Source organism: Pelophylax lessonae (genome assembly GCF_965119305.1).
Source record: "Pelophylax lessonae genome assembly, chromosome: 5".
NCBI classification, from domain to species: domain Eukaryota; kingdom Metazoa; phylum Chordata; class Amphibia; order Anura; family Ranidae; genus Pelophylax; species Pelophylax lessonae.
In genome coordinates, this window is record NC_138772.1 from 49,697,617 (window position 1) to 49,715,258 (window position 17,642).

Below are 17,642 nucleotides of genomic sequence, written 5' to 3' on the forward strand. Positions count from 1 at the left end.
CAAGTGACGATGATTGATAGGGTGACAGGTGACGATGACTGATGGGGTGACAGGTGACGATGACTGATGGGGTGACAGGTGACGGTGATTGATGGGGTGACAGGCGATGGTCACTGATGGGTGACAGGTGACGGGCGATGGTGCACGGCGGTACTGATGGCAGTCTCTGGTGACCGGTGAACTTTAGGCTATGTTCACATGTGAGCGTAGCGATCGCGGGCAGAATCACTGCGATTCCGCCCGTGATCCAGAAATCATTGCAAATCGCGGGACGCCTGTGCGTTGCCCGTGATTTGCAATAGCACCCCAAACGCTGTGCGATGTTGCAGCGATTTCCGCCTGCCGAATCGAGGTAACATCACGCAAACAACGCATGACGCCCCAAAAAAACTCTTGTACCTTTTTTGGGCATCATGCGATGTTTGCGCGATGTTACCGTGATTCGGCAGGCGGAAATGGCGGCAACATCGCACAGCGTTTGGGGTGCTATTGCAAATCACGGGCAGCGCACAGGCGTCCCGCAATTTGCAATGATTTCTGGATCGCGGGCAGAATCGCGGTTATTCTGCTTGCGATCGCTACTCTCACATGTGAACGTTATGGGTGTCAATTTCTGGGCACTGATGAGGTGACTGTTGGGTGACAGGGGACATTGGGGGGGGGGGGGGGCTGAGGACTGTGTGTGGGGACCTTTATTAGTGTGATTTTTACTTTTTACAGGGGTACAGAGCAGTAACTCAATGTTTCTAGCTCTTCTCCCCTCATACTGGAAACTGTATGAGGAGAGAAGAGCTAGTAACACTGAGTTACTGCTCTTTGTTTACATTTTGTGATCGGCTGTGAATGGATTCACAGCCGATCACATAGTAAACAGTCACTGTCAGTGACTGTTTACTACCGCCGGTGACAGCTGTGTTCCTACGGAACACAGTGCCACCGACATGACCGCGCTGCGCGCTCCCGATCGCGCATGCGCGGTCATCTCCCGGGCGCCTCCATTGTGATCGGCTGTGTCATTGGAACACAGCCGATCACGTGGGAAACAGCCATGCCTATTGGCTGTTTCCCCCCTGCCTGTGATCAGCTGTGTCCCGGGGACACGCCGACACCGGCAGTGCACGGCCGCGCGCCCGCGATCGCGCGCCTGCCCTGCTTGAATGGGCGGACGTCATATGACGGCCGCCCAGGATAATAGCTGCACCGTCCCGCCGTCATATGACGGCGGGCGGGCGGTAAGTGGTTAAGGAAAGCCTGCATTGCTCTTAAGATCTACAGTATCTCACAAAAGTGAGTACACCCCCTCACATTTTTTATAACATTTTATTATGCCGGCAGCACTCATATGTCTATTTCCCAAAGACAACCTCTGGATATGACGCTGAGCATGTGCACTCAACTTCTATGGTTGACCATGGTGAGGCCTGTTCTGAGTGGAACCTGTCCTGTTAAACTGCTGTATGGTCTTGGTCACCGTGCTACAGCTCAGTTTCAGGGTCTTGGCAATCTTCTTATAGCCTAGGCCAGTGATGGCGAACCTTGGCACCCCAGATGTTTTAGAACTATATTTCCCATGATGCTCAACTACACTGCAGAGTGCATGGGCATCATGGGAAATGTAGTTCCAAAACATCTGGGGTGCCAAGGTTTGCCATCACTGGCCTAGGCCATCTTTATGTAGAGCAGCAATTATTTTTTTCCGATTATCAGAGAGTTCTTTGCCATGAGGGGCCATGTTGAACTTCCAGTGACCAGTATGAGAGAGTGAGGGCGATCACACCAAATTTAACACACCCGCTCCCCATTCACACCTCAGACCTTGTAACACTAATGAGTCACATGACACCGGGGAGGGAAATAGCTAATTGGGCCCAACTTGCACATTTTCACTTAGGGGTGTACTCACTTTTGTTGCCAGCGGTTTATACATTAATGGCTGTGTGTTGAGTTATTTTGACGGGACAGCAAATTTACACTGTTATACAAGCTGTACACTCACTACTTTACATTGTAGCAAAGTGCCATTTCTTCAGTGTTGTCACAAGGAAAGGTATAATAAAATATTTACAAAAATGTGAGGGGTGTACTCACTTTTGTGAGATACTGTACATTCCACATTCTCTGAATGGAGATGAAGGAAGGGTACTTCCGGAATTTTTTTCTAGGTAGCAGAATATGCGGATTTCAGACCACCCCAGTTGACTGTGATAACCGAGCTTTAACCTATCCACAGACAATAACATTTCTTTTGTCATATCCAGCACAATCCAGCGGAAAACTCTCTTTCCAATGCAAGATTGTGGTATGAACATGCATGCTCGCATTGGGTAAATGTACATGCGTGTGCCTGTGGAAAGGGAATGTGGGGTTGAATGAGAGAAAATCAATGATTATCCCATGAAAGAGCCACCACCCACGGCTGATTGAAAATAATTGCACTGCCAAACACTGAGTGCAACCGATTGGATGCAGTCACTGTTTTGGCCGATCACTTTCCACCTTGACTTCTGTCGAGCCGAGTGGTGCTTGTACGGCCACCCACTGCTTGAATTTCGGCTAATTTAACAGGAATCGGCTAAATTCAAGTCTTCTGTGGGGGCCTGAGGACGCATGTCATACAATGGATCCTAATAGGATTGTTGTGTAGGCCGGGGGAGCTAAGTGGTGGTGGTCTCTTGTTGGCAATTTTTTGACAATGAGGGAATTAAAGATGAAGGTGTGTGTCCTTACTTCATTTTCTAGTGATCATGCCACTGGTGAGTTCTTGCTTAAAAGTAAGATCATAGGTGTAACACAGCTCAGAAGACAAACAAAAAAAAAAATCATCCTGCCTGATACGACACTACCCCCCCCAGGTAAGCTTGGGTATGGGATCAGTGGTGTATTTTGGTTTTGTGCTGCCCTAGGCAAGACTAAAATTGGGCACCCCCCATCTAAATTTGTCCCACTCCTTCCTGTTTAAGATCCACCCCTTCATCTGTTATTATTATTGAAGCCCCCAGTTCTCCTCGCAGGCAGGCAGACTGGTGGACGGCCCCTTGACCCCCCATTTATTATTCACTGCCTCCCCATCACCCCACGTATTATATATACACTGACCCTCCATATATTATATATACACTCAGCCCTATGTGTTATATATACACTGATCCCCCCCATCACCCCATATATTATACACTGAACCCCAATATATTATATATACACTGATCCCATTTATAATGTATGCACTGACCCCCATTGTATTATATATACAGTGACCCCCAAATATTATATACGCACTATACATTGAACCCTATGTGTGATATGGGGCTTTATGGGAGCGCCAGACAGATTTTCCTCCCGACCCAGTCCACCCTAAGACTCAGGGGCATCTTTTGGTGACACTCCCCCTAGGTCTGGGCCTTGTCGGCCTAGGCCAAGACACAGAATTGTATGGGATATGTGACACTGTTAGGTTGGGCTTTCAAGCAATCATCAATTTGGTTGCTAACAGAAGGATGGTGATAGTGTTTTCTGTCTTTGGTGATTTATAAAGCAGGAACTGGCATTTCTAAGAATCTACATTATATCCATGATTTATCTGCTGTAATCGGTCAGCCTCATCTCTTAGGAATGGTGTAGGTTGTTATTCACTTGTATTCTCTCCCTGTCAAAGCAGAATTGTCAACCTAGTTTCCGGCTGTAAAGAACCCATGCAGACTGACCTTTGTCCTACCTCCTAGGGACGATAACTGACCCTCTCTCTGGTTTACTGAGGGAAAGTAAAATTGTCAGGTAAAAGTGCATTTAAAGCCAGAACTGGCTGAGTATTGAAGGGTTAAATGCCTATCAGCTTTTTCTTTTTTGCCATGTGTACCATTGTAGAGACTTCCATTCACTTCTTGTTCTATAGACACAATAGGAAATGAGAGAATATCTTTCCAAAATGAGCCATGACTAAGGACTAACGTTCGAAACGCGTAGGCTGTTTTATAGCTTGGTACATATTTGCCTAATAAATAAACAAGAAAAAGGGGGTTCCCCTATTGGAGGGACTTTACAGGCACTCCAATGAATTTACAAATTGGTAATACAAAAGTAATTTTATTGACACAAATGATATAGTATAATTAAAAAAAGAAGCAAGCAGTGATAGCAATACATAAAATGCAGGTGACATGAGTACTGTGATAGCAAGGAACCCAACGCGTTTCAAAGTGAATAACTTCTTCTTCAGGGGTATTCAATGGCTTACAGTATCTCTATCAACTGCGTTGTATAACGTTTAACTTGCTTGCAAATATATTAAAAGCAAACCGAGCCGTGGAAGAACATGTGATGGGTCAGGATGGCAACATGCTTCAGTGGTTCAGCCAAGACATAAGAAAACTCCGGGTGGAACCTATTGGACAGCTGCCTTTCGTGAGCTGCAGTCATGTTTCCAAGTTGTCCATAACAGCCTAAAGGGCTCCTTCTTTTGGACTTCAGCTGTCCAATAGGTTCCCCCTGGAGTTTTCTCACCATATGGGTTTCCACGGCTCGGTTTGCTTTTAATATATTTGCAAGCAAGTTAAATGTTATACAACGCAGTTGATAGAGATACTGTAAGCCATTGATTACCCCTGAAGAAGAAGTTATTCACTTTGAAACGCGTTGGGTTCCTTGCTATCACAGTACTCACGGCACCTGCATTTTATGTATTGCTATCACTGCTTGCTTCTTTTTTAATTATACTATATAATTTGTTTCAATAGAATTACTTTTGTATTACCAATCTGTAAATTCATTGGAGTGCCTGTAAAGTCCCACCAATAGGGGAACCCCCTTTTTCTTGTTACAAATACACGGGATGTGGCACCAATATCAGGGTCGCCATTGAGAGCAATTCTTGAAATGCCTAATAAATAAACACAATTTTGGATGTCATCCTGAGTGCCGATCATCCCTTTCCTATCTTTCCAAAATGCCCTCTTACAGTGGTCACCAATTGGCCGATTGCTGCTCTATTTCTATTCTGGTGACAACTTCAAATTTAGGATTTCCCCTGACTATACAGTCCTGGTGACAGCGGTGATCAGAAGAATGGAATCTCTCTAACTGGTATGGAATGTAACAGAACCCTGGCAGTGATTCTAACCTCTCACCGCATGTTGAGAAAACTGATAAAAAAAAAGGAAAAGTCCAGGCTTTACCTTCGAAGGAGTCTTCAGGGACTGGGTTTCACTGTAATAGACCATGGATCTGGATCTGTATAGCACCCAAACTCCACCTAAGTGCCAAGGTTAGCGCCCCACCCAAGAGCCAGTGCCCAAAGCAACATTATAGGCTGTCCCTACAGTGTGTGGTCCAGGTTCCGCTCCAAGGACTTTACCAAGGTTGCACCGATCCGGATACACTGTGTCTGCGAAAGCATTAGAAGACATTGAGGTTTGATTTACTAAAACCGGAGAGTGCAAAATCTGATGCAACTCTGCATCATAGCCAACCAGCTTCCAACTTTAGCTTGTTCAATTAGGCTTTCACCATAAAACCTGGAAAATGAATGGCTACTAAGCAGAGCTGCACCAGATTTTGAACTCTCGAGTTTTAGTAAATCATCCCCAGTGAGTGTTGATTGAGGAATTCCAAGAAAAATAATACAATTAGTAAAGCTGATTTCTCTATGAAGCAGAAGTCCATCACCTTCAGACACTAGCAAAAAACTGGGGACACATGGAATGGGGTAGGGTTTTATGGGAGTGGCCCTGGGGGGGCTTTTGAAGCTTGCCAGTGTCTAATCACCTGCAGGTACAAGCCTATAACCCATAGTGTATAAATATGTTTCCTGTGTCATGTACTGTAGCATTAAGATAGAAAAAGTGTGGCTTTAGATACTCTGAGAGCAGCGATTCCATCAGCTAAGCTGGTAAAATGTCTTCTACAGCCAGCAACAATAAAAATAATTTACTGGTGGCCCATTGTAGATTAGTAAATTAGAAGACTTTATAATAAGCACAGCTCATGATCCAAAACTGAAAAGAAGGTTATTTAGAGCTGGTTCTGCAACAGTGGCAATAGCCATAGCAGCCCACAATGGTGGGCATCAAAACATTGTTATGGGGCCCCATGCTTTGTAGTTACGCTCCTGTTCCACAATGAAGATGTACTAACCCTTGCCCCAGGCTCCAGTAATGGCACTTTTCCACTGCAAGTACCGGCTCGGCTCCACTCGGCACTGCTTGGCCCGGTTTGCTTTTCCACTGCGTGGTACGAGTCGGCACGTTTCTGCACTGTATAGGCTCTACTCGGCTCGGTTTGCTTTTCCACTAAAGTAGTAAGTGGGTGGGATTACAACGATTCTCTGACCAATCAGTGGCTAGTAGTGACAAACAATCAAGGCTGCATGCATAGGATTGTGGGATATGGTATCGGTACGGCCCGATTGGAACCCCAACCAAGGTGGTACCGTTTAAGCGAGCCATACCGAGCCGTACCATGTAGTGGAAAAGCGCCGATGTACCAAACCGTACCGAACCGTTCTAACACGTACCATGCGGTACCATGCAGTGGAAAAGCGCCATAGACCTGATCAGCGGGATGCCCGTCCAGCATATTAAGATAAATCTTCAACTTTCCTTACGGCTTTATGTCATGTGACAATTCATATGATAAGTGCCGAGAGCAGCAAGAGACGACAGAATGGAACCGCAGTTCTAAAAAAGGAAGATCTGGGATCGCTGGCAGGGAGAACTTCTCCGGAGATTTAGGAATGTGGCGGGGGAAGGGGTCAGCTGCAAAATGAACTATCAGTATAGGATGGACGGATCCTTTAAAAAGCCTAATTTTATTGCAATGAAACATGACTTTATAAACAAGAATAATCAAACACATGGAAACAAAGGATTTTCTTAATTGCCCTTTACTCAGATATTCCATATGCACATCTTAACATAAATTAAATAAAGCTCATGAAAAGACATTGATCAGGAGGTAACCACAAGCACGTGTATATAAATAACATAAAAGAACAGAATGTACAACAGATAAAGCTTCACACAAGTACTTTCCAAACCCAAATCTTAATCATGGCAAATAAAAAAAAATAAAAGACACACCTTACACCTTAGATCAGATCATTTTATATTCAGCCAAGTATGGCGGATTAAGGTCAGGGAGGTTCAGAACTGATCCAATGGATGAAGCCATAAACATGAGATGGTCACTATCTGATCCCGCAGGTCACAGTCAGACTGGGCGATGGTTGTAAAGAAAGTATTCATCCTCTGCAGATACCTCCTAGCCAACTCAGGGAAAGAGATTGCCCAATAGGGATATCTCAGATGTTTTTCATGGATTCCCTAAGGCAGCCTTTCGCAACCTTTTCAACACAGAGGAACTTATTGGTCTCATGGAACCCCTGCTAAAAATTACTGTATTTTCTGGCGTATAAGAAAAATGGGGGGTCATCTTATATGCTGAGTATAATACCTCCAAGGTACCCTAAGTATAAGTATTACCGGTAGATGTAATCTCTCAAGACGCTGGCTGTGTGGGAATCCTGTACCGGTATACCGTATGTACCGTAGCTACAGCTACGTCTACATACAGTGTACCGCCCTGGGCCAATCAGGGAGAGCGATGTATTCTATTACTGAATGCAAAGCCTGCTCGGATTGGCGGAGTAACATCAGCCCGCCTCTCTGACTCTGCCAATCCGAGCAGGCTTTGCATTCAATAATAGAATACATCGCTCTCCCTGATTGGCTCAGCGCGGTATACTGTATGTAGCCGAAGCTATGATACATACGGTATACCGGTACAGGATTCCCGCACAGCCAGCGTCTTGAGATTACATCTACCGGTAATACTTAGGGTACCTTGGAGATATTATGAGAGATTACATGTATTACAGTACTTGGGGTACCTTGGAGATCTATGAGAAATCTGATATTTTTCAATGCTGTTGCCTTGCTTCGGAAGGGGGGTAGTCTTATACGGCGAGTATAGCCCAAAACCTATGTTTTAACTTGAAAATTAGGGGGGTCGTCTTATATGCCTAGTCGTCTTATACGTCCAGTCGTCTTATACGCCTAGTCGTCTTATACGCCTAGTCGTCTTATACGCCCAGTCGTCTTATACGCCGGAAAATATGGTACTATATATACACAACTCATGATACATTGGTGTGATGGTCAGTGGGAAGAATCCTCCTTACACTTGTGGTCATTGGGAAGAATGAGCCCCTATAGATAGCTAAAATGATCAACGGTGTCAGTGGGAACTTATCTGAGAGGCAGAAATGACTCATTGCTCAAGGAACCCCTAGCAACCTCTGGAGGAACCCTAGTTGAGAAACCCAGCCCTAAGGTAAGGCCAATGTCAGGAGAGTCTGCTCAGCGGGAAAGTATACCGGTCATCAGACAAATACAGGAGCGGTCATTACTGACCTTTATCTTAAAATGCTATTTGCCTGGCTGGTTTGCTGACCCATATGAAGCATGTAGATATGGACATCTGACTTTTCTCCAGCAGTCTGAAGTTAACTATGTACCAATATTCAACTTAGGACTGGAGAATGCTGGCGAAATGTCAAAAGTCCATATCTGCATGCTTGCCCCGGGTCTGCAACCAGCAATTTTAGAAGGAGCGGTCGGTCACCAATGGCAGATTTCAAGTTTCTCTCATGACAGGTTACCTTTATACATTCTTACCCACTTGAGCATGTTTATACTATGGAATTGATCTTCTCTTCACCAGCTCATGTCCAGGGCTAGACTCAGGGGGATGCGGATAATGAAATTAAAAAGACGACAGTGGAAATCTGTGGATAGTTTTAGGACAAGGGACAAAGATGTAAAAAAAAAAAAAAAAGCAGGAAGCAATGATCTGGGGTGGAGAAACCTGTCCTTTTCAAATAAGTTTTGGAATTTTTCGGAAGGCTGAGGATGGAACACTTCCCATAGACTGCTGGTTTTATGACCTACGCTCCACAACAGATAACACTTAAGCCCCGTACACACGCAATGATTATCGGCCGACCGAGCGTCCGTCTTTTGTCCAGTGTTGTTGTGTTGGTTGGAATGTGCCTAGACTGCGCACGATTTTTCTTGGCCAACAAAAATCTACTTCAGAAGTGATGTCATGTGCTGGTTTACTTTCCGTGTGTTTTTTCTTCTCTGAGCATGCCCAGTCTTGCACATCAGATTTTTGTCTGCCGAAATCTGTACTGATGACGGAAAATCGGCCGTTGTGTTGACGGCCAACAAAAATTTTATAGCCTGCACACCAGATTTTTTTTGGTGTCGGTTGTCGAAAGCATCATACCAACAAGCCGAAAATCGGCCGATCGGACGTTGGCCGAAAATTCCTGGCCAATAATCGATGCGTGTGTACGAGGCATTAGAAAGGTCAGATCTATAAAATCTGGGGCTCTCCACCAACGTTTGCTGTGATATTTTCATTGGATCTTCATCTACATATCCCTGATATCCATCAGATTAATTAGAACAGCCTTGTATATCATTTAGAAAGCAGGTAGGTTGCCATCTTGGTCTCCAGACCCATGTTTCAGAAGATGTGACCTATCAACAAGGGACATCACTAGTTGCTGGTGAATCGATAACTTCAATAGTCCGCCAAGCCTACAAAAATGGCAGCCACTGCAGTGGGTCCAAAGGGATCAGTAGCACAACACTGCCAACAAGTCCAAATACATATCTAGAATTCACATCCCACATTCCTGGTGTATTAAGTAGAAGGAAGGTGGACATCTAGTGGTTCCTATGGAAGTGAATAGGCAATACCTCTCGAAAAAAAGAGGATTTCTGGGTAAATGCCAAATTTACGTGACGTCAGCTGAGTGACGTCCCACCAACTGGGTTTTTAACACAAAACTGTACATGGGTAGGTGGTCCAAATCAGCAAATATCGAGTGATAGTTACTTAACACTATAGTCCTAACCACTTTACACACCAGCATGGCTTCTTAATCATGTGACCCTTGTGATTGTCACATGATCAGGGGCCCATGCCGCTGGTTCATAATCAGAAGCCGTGGCCGAAAGCTGTTGGTGACACCTCAGTCAGTTTGCTGGGGGAATGTTCTCAGCACACAACCTCAGGCCACCATAGATATAAATGTGCAGTATCTGGGCGTTTAGTACCACTTTTCTTGATGCGGTCACATGATATCAGCTGAAGACTTAAATGAACAGTGAATTTATATATTGGTGTGATTAAACATCTAATATATGACTGTTGATTCTGCCAGGCTCTGCTCTGTGAGGCCTTCTTCACCAGGGTGACCACCAGCCCCCAATGCTGCATGAGTGTAGTCACCATCCTGAGTAAACTACAGGCAGCTTTGTTGCAGTCGGTGCCCCCTGCTGGTTGATCGATAGCTGCACTGATCACTTAGCACCTGAGCCTGGAATTTTAAGGCTTGGTTCACACTAGTGTGGCGTGTCATGTGACGTATAAAGTCACACAAGTCGAAACCCATTTGTTTCTGTACCGATCTATGCAACTAAAGGCGCAGCATCATTAACCACTTAAACTCCGGAAACTTTTACCCTCTTCATGACCAGGCCATTTTTTGCTATTGAACTTTGCGCTACTTTAACTGGTAATTGCACAGGTATGGAACACTGTACCCAAATGACTTTTATATATATTTTTTCACACAAATTGAGCTTTGGTGGTATTTGGTCACCACTGGGATTTTCATTTTTTTGCGCTTTACACAAAAAAAAAAAAAAAAAGACCGAAAATTTTGGAAAACAAACAACAATATTTTTTACTTTCTGCTATAAAAAATATCCAATAAATAAAAAATAATAATTTCATCAAAAATTTAGGCTAAAATGTATTCTGCTACATAGCTTTGATAAAAAAATCCCAATAAGTGCCGGTTCACATATATGTGATGCGGGAACCCTGCAAATCCACTGCGGGTTCCCGTATCGCATTCAAATCGCAGGCAGTTCACACTGCCATATGCAAATTTCTGGGGGTGTCAATACAAAGTTAACGACGCCCCCAGATCAGTTTGCATATCGCGGTGAGAACTGTCAGTTCGGACATGAACCGGATCGCATAGGTGTAAACCACCATGTGATCCGGTTCTGCCATTGACCCAAAAAAAGGGTCCTGTGCGAGTTGTGTCCGAATTCGATGCAAATTCAGCCATACAATCTATATGGCTGAATTCACATCGTGCAGACATCGCATGTGATTTGCAGAGCAGTGTGCTCCGATTCACATGCAATGTCTGCCATCGCACTGATGTGAACCGGGCTAAGTGTATATTGATTGGTTTGGGTGAATGTTCTAGCGTAATGCCTCGTACACATGCAACGATTATCGGCCGACCGATCGTCCGACTTTTGTCCAGTGTTGTTGTGTTGGTTGGAATGTGCCTAGACTGCACACAAATTTTTTCGGCCAACAAAAATCTACTTCAGAAGTGATGTCATGTGATGGTTTACTTTCCGTGTGTTTTTTCTTCTCTGAGCATGCCCAGTCTTGCTCATCAGATTTTTGTCTGCCGAAATCTGTACTGACTGACGGAAAATCGGCCGTTGTGTTGACGGCCAACAAAAATTTTATAGCCTGCACACCAGATTTTATTCGGCCGAAAAGTCGGAGTCGGTTGCATCATACTAACAAGCCGAAAATCGGCCGATCGGACGTTGGCCAAAAATTCACGGCCAACTATCGACGCGTGTGAACGAGGCATAAGCTCCTGCACTACTTTGATGCGACTCGAGTGTAAAAAGTCACATTCCCGTTTCACTGCAAAGTCACAGTGTGAGCCGAGCCGAATGCTTCCTCTAACAGAGATCACATGACCTAATGCCTTGGCTTTAGCACTCAAGAAAGTCTGCAACAGCATGAAAACATCTCGGGGTCACCTGGCTTCTAGTGTATTTTGCAAATTATGGGGCTTTTTTTTCACCCACACATTGTGGAACAAATTTTGTATACGAAAGATAGTTTGGCCACAAATTTTACCCAGAAATCAATTCTCCTATTGGACTGTCGTATTTCCCGAACCCATTACCGCTGGCTATACATATTACAATCCGATTGTACAATCTGCTTTGCATCTACCAACAACTAAGCAGTGCAAGGATCTTCTAGACTGGATACAAACAGAATGCATTATATAGGTGAGCCTTCACACTGTATAGATATTGTACAATTCCATTATAATATGTATGACCAGACGGACCTCCCATTACCACAAGACTGGGGATGAACAAACGCCATGAAAAAAGGACGCAAAATAAAGCAGATTTTATAAATAAAAAAATGACTTAAAACCTATTTACATTTCCGACATTTCTCATATATGAATTTCCAGGCTATACAAAGACCGATAAATGAATAGACACACACGCGCATGCGCGCACACGCACGCACGCGCACACACGCACACACGCACGCACGCACACACGCACACACAATCTGAACACACCGAAAAAAAAACCCACACCAGTCCAAACCAGGCCAAAAACCAGAATTGGTGTCTGAATAGAATCACAGGATGGACATCTTCACCAGCTGACAGAAGGATCTTCAAAGGAATCTTTTCATAAACTGCCCACATTACAGGGAATCCGTCAGGAGATAAAGATGGGGGGAGCCGACTTGTTTTTGGAAGTGCTGGTTCCAGGGCTGCCGTCACCCTTCATGACACAGTAAGTGACAAGAATTCAGCCAGTAACTTTTTGAACTCCAGTTTGTGGGCTTGTTCCAGGTCAGTCACTCAATAGGTAGCAAGCAGGAGAAGGATTGACGTCTCTGGAACATGCACTTTTACAAACAAGTCAACGATGGAAGCGTCTATATATTTCTTTCCTTATAGGTTCACTTTAAAGTAGAACAGTCCTTTGCCAAAAAAGATAAGGCAACAGATTCTTTTACTGCCCCCCCCCCCCACATGGAAGAAAAATATATTAAAAATATATTTTAAATAAACATTTTTTTATTTTTCCCAAATATATAGGAAATATATTTGAAATGCTACAATTTTGGCCATATTCAATATATTTCAAAATATTTTTTCTCTAAATATATTGGAAATACATTTTTCTTCCATATGGGCCCTTACCAGGAGGATACATTGTTTCCCCCAATGGGGGAGAAGAGTCGTCCTAGGTTAGCTCTAGGTTGTGACTGACACAGGGATAAAAACTCTCTACCAATCCCCATATACAGGACTGGGCTAATCATGAAGGCTAAATACTCTCTCCCAGCCCCCATATGAAAGCACTGGGCCAATTATAAGGGGTGAAGACTTCTTCCAACCTCCATATGACAGCACTGGGCCAATTATAAGGGGTGAAGACTTCTTCCAACCTCCATATGACAGCACTGGGCCAATTATAAGGGGTGAAGACTTCTTCCAACCTCCATATGAAAGCACTGGGCCAATTATAAGGGGTGAAGACTTCTTCCAACCTCCATATGAAAGCACTGGGCCAATTATAAGGGGTGAAGACTTCTTCCAACCTCCATATGACAGCACTGGGCCAATTATAAGGGGTGAAGACTTCTTCCAACCTCCATATGACAGCACTGGGTCAATCACGAAGGCTAAAAATACTCTACCAGCCCTAATATGACAACAATGGGTAAATTATAAGTTCTGAAGACTTTCCCAACCACCATGACACCACCAGGCCAATTATGAGGCCTGAAAACTTCCCACAACTTCCATATGACAGCGCTTGGTCAATCACAAAGGCTGAAGACTCTCTGCCAGCTCCCATATGACAGCACTGGGCCAATTATGAGGACTGAAGACTTCCCACAACCTCCATGTGACAGCATTGGGTCAATCACAAAGTCTGAAGATTCTCTACCAGGCCCAATATGACAGCAATGGGTCAATTAAGAGTGCTGAAGACTCTCTCCCAAAGCTGATATGACCACACTGGGACAATCACAAAGGCTGAAGACTCTCTGCCAGCCCTAATATGACTGCAGTGGATCAGTCATGAGGGCTAAAGACTGTCCCAACCCCCATATGACAGCACTGGGCCAATCAGAAGGCTCCCTCCCAACCCTCAGATGACAGCACTGGGCCAATCAGAAGTTTGAAGGCTCCCTCCCAACCCTCATATGACAGCACTGGGCCAAACAGAAGGCTGAAGGCTCCCTCCCAACCCTCATATGACAGCACTGGGCCAATCAGAAGTTTGAAGGTTCCCTCCCAACCCTCATATGACAGCACTGGGCCAATCAGAAGTTTGAAGGCTCCCTCCCAACCCTCATATGACAGCACTGGGCCAATCAGAAAGCTGAAATCTCCCTCCCAACCCTCATATGACAGCACTGGTCAATCAGAAGGCTGAAGACTCTCTCCCAACCCACATATAACACCAATGGGACAGTCACGGAGCCTGAAGACACTCCCCCAACCCATATATGGCAGCATTTGGCAAATCCAGAGGACTAAGGACTCTCCTCCCAACCACCATATGGGCCAATCACAAGGGCTGAAGATTCTCTCAATCCCTCTATGACAGCACTGGGCCAATCACAAAGCCTGAAGACTCTCTCCCAATCCACATATGGCAACGTTGTGTCGATCACGAGGGCTGAAGACTCTCTCCCTATCCGCATATGTCAGAACCGGGCCAATCACAAGGGATGAAAACACTCTTCTCATCCACATGACAGCACTGGACCAACAATCACCAGCACTATCAATGGGAGTCACAAGGTAACGGGTATTTTATGTTATCTGGTGGCAGACGACAGCATCAAGGTTAGGGAACGGAAGGCAAGGTACGTGAAGCTGGTCGACTTGGCAGTTAAGTGTATGTCTGGGCAAAGACAAAAAACATTTCTATTACATCCCTGCAATACATCCACATTCCCATGTTGTCTCCTTATAAATGCTGCAAGTATAGAAAAATATCTGTCGATTCGCCAGAAATCTAGCGAGTTCCTGAGCTGACAACACAGCCTCTGCTGGACTAAAATCCCAAGCAGTGTTGTCAGTCTTTCCCGAGTTCTCCCCTGTAGGACTATAGATCACCTTATTTTATGAGGATAGGGAATGGGGGTGGTGCTTTGTAGTCCAGGAGTGGAGAACTCAGACAGGGCTGACAACACTGCTGGGATTTTCGGTGCAGTGGAGGCAGCGTTGTCAGCTCACTACAGGAAGATAGGAACTCACTGGATTTCTGGCAGATTATTTTCTGTATTTTTTTTACAGACAAATCATGGTGAAATGCGCCTGTATTGTAGAGATGCACCAAATATTGTTTTCTTCCATTTTGCCGCGGCAAACACTCTAAGTCAGGGATCCTCAAACTACGGCCCTCCAGCTGTTGCAGAACTACACGTCCCATTAGGCATTGTAAAACTCTGACATTCACAGACAGGACTAGGCATGATGGGAATTGTAGTTCCTGAACAACTGGAGGGCCACAGTTTGAAGACCCCTGCTCTAAGTGAATCTGTTACTTTTCTCTGCATGAGTAAAGCATTAAAGGTCCAGGAACCCTAAAACACAATTTACACAAATGATCCAATAATTCCATTTACAAATACATCTGTAAAAGGTTCTAAAATCTGTACAAAAAACGTGAAATATTTGGCATCGCTTTAACAAATTTGTAAAAGGCGGCTCACCGGGGCGTCCGCAGTGTCCTATCAAGGGATGCAGGACAGCAGTTAGCGACATGTAAAAAAAAAAATCTCCCACACATTCACAGATTTATTTCTTACATCAGAGATTCTGATCACATATCTATAAATGTAACGTATTGATTTCTTTCCCAATTATACTACTGGCCCTTTAAAACTGAAACCTAGTAAGAGAGCCCATAATGCTGGTGAAAGGCCCCCTAGTGGGCAGTCTAGGAATATATGAAGAAATTCAGCAGACCCCTGACCTGTTGCATGGTGGGAGATCCCCCCACTGAGGTTGTAGACCAGGGATCCCCAAACTATGGCCCTCCAGTTATTCAGGAACTACAATTCCCATCATGCCTAGTCATGTCTGTGAATGTCAGAGTTTTACAATGCTTCATGGGACATGTCGTTTTGCAACATCTGGAGGGCCGTAGTTTGGAGATCCCTGTTGTAGACTGTAGAAAAAAACTCAAACTATAAAACTCACTCCAGTTAAAATTAAAAATTAAACTGGGGCTGCATACTGGGAGCCAGATTGTGTGCATTTTGTACACAGAGTATACTGTCGACCTAACCTGTATAAAAAAAGTACTTGCCTATTTTTAATCCGGTCCGATCACATGATCCTGCAAGCTTTGCCTCCCCTGTGTCAGTGTGCGGCTGCTGCAGGGGAGAGGAAGGAGCTTCAACAACAGCCTATAGGTGATGTCAAGGCTCCCAGAATTCTCAGCTGTTGTCAATCGCTCTCTGAGTCGGAGCTACAGGATCACCCGACTGGATCAGAGCGGATTAAAAATAGGTACATATATCTTTTTTTTATATAGAATAGGTAGGGGGAGGGGACATTTTTAAAAATAGTTAAACTTAGTCTTTTATTCCACTTTAAAGTGGAACTTCACCCTCCTATCCTTCTCAGCCATGGAAGCGGCCATCTTGGCCTCTGTTTAATCTTCAACTGCCATGGTGCTGCACATGTGATCAGTTATGACACCAGACATTGGATGGTTTGACAGTTTAGTTGTGGATACAATCAGCTGTGACAGTAATGCTGGCCATACACTAGCCGAAAGATCGTTCAAAAATCTGTCATTTGGTCAGTTCGTTCGTTTTTCGTTCAGTTAATGGGAACAAATAGAAAAACAGTTTTAACTTTTCAGAGCTAAAAAAATCGAAGGAAAAATTTGGAAAATTCTGCAGAACGAAAGATAAATTGAAAGGTTAATGTGTTTCTCGTCTGAACTGTTTGCAATAGGCATATGTGACAAACTGAACAAAAAACTGATTCATTTATGTCCATTGAACGATTAATCGTTCAAAATGTGGTCATGGCGCGATCGTCTGCTCTCACAACCGAGGGTTCGTTTTTCGAAAATGAGTTTGAAGGATTTTTTGGCTAGTGTATGGTAGAGCTGCACGATTAATCGTATGAAAATCGCGATCTCGATTCACCCCCCCCTGACGATCTAAACCTGACATATTCTCGATTCTTTGCATAGCTGAGGGAGCAGAGAAAACAGCTGTGGAAAACTCCCAGTAACTATAAACAAAATGATTACATTGTATCTTTCCTCCCGCAAACGCCTATCAGTATTATCTCCCAGTAACTATAAACAAAATGATTACATTGTATCTTTTCCTTCCCTCTGCCAGGGAGAAAGGAAGTTTAACCTCTTAAAGACTAGACCTTTTTATGACACTTGTTGCTTGCAAGTTTAAAATCATTTTTTTTTTTGCTAGAAAAGTACTTAGAACCCCCAAACATTTTATATATTTTTTTAGCAGAGACCCTACAGAATAAAATGGCGATTGTTGTAATATTTTATGTCACACTGTATTTGCGCAGCAGTCTTTCAAACGCAATTAATAAACTTTAATGAATAAAAAAAAAAACGTAACAGTAAAGTTATCCCAATTTTTTTTGTTACACAGAGAATCGTGATCTTTATTTCAAGCTAAAAAAATCGTGATTCTCATTTTGGCCAGAATCGTGCAGCTCTAGTGTATGGCCAGCTTAAGGCTCGGTTCACACAGATCCA

The 17,642-nt window shown here is 44.1% G+C and overlaps 1 long non-coding RNA gene across 1 annotated transcript; it reads right to left on the minus strand.

Annotated features, from left to right (window-relative positions):
* Positions 1 to 13,648: 13,648 nt before the first annotated feature.
* LOC309557249 lies at positions 13,649 to 14,438 on the minus strand. Its single transcript, XR_014225373.1, has 3 exons — positions 14,195 to 14,438; positions 14,093 to 14,142; positions 13,649 to 13,996 (listed from the first exon to the last, which is right to left on the minus strand). It is a non-coding gene; the product is annotated as an uncharacterized lncRNA (long non-coding RNA).
* Positions 14,439 to 17,642: the final 3,204 nt, after the last annotated feature.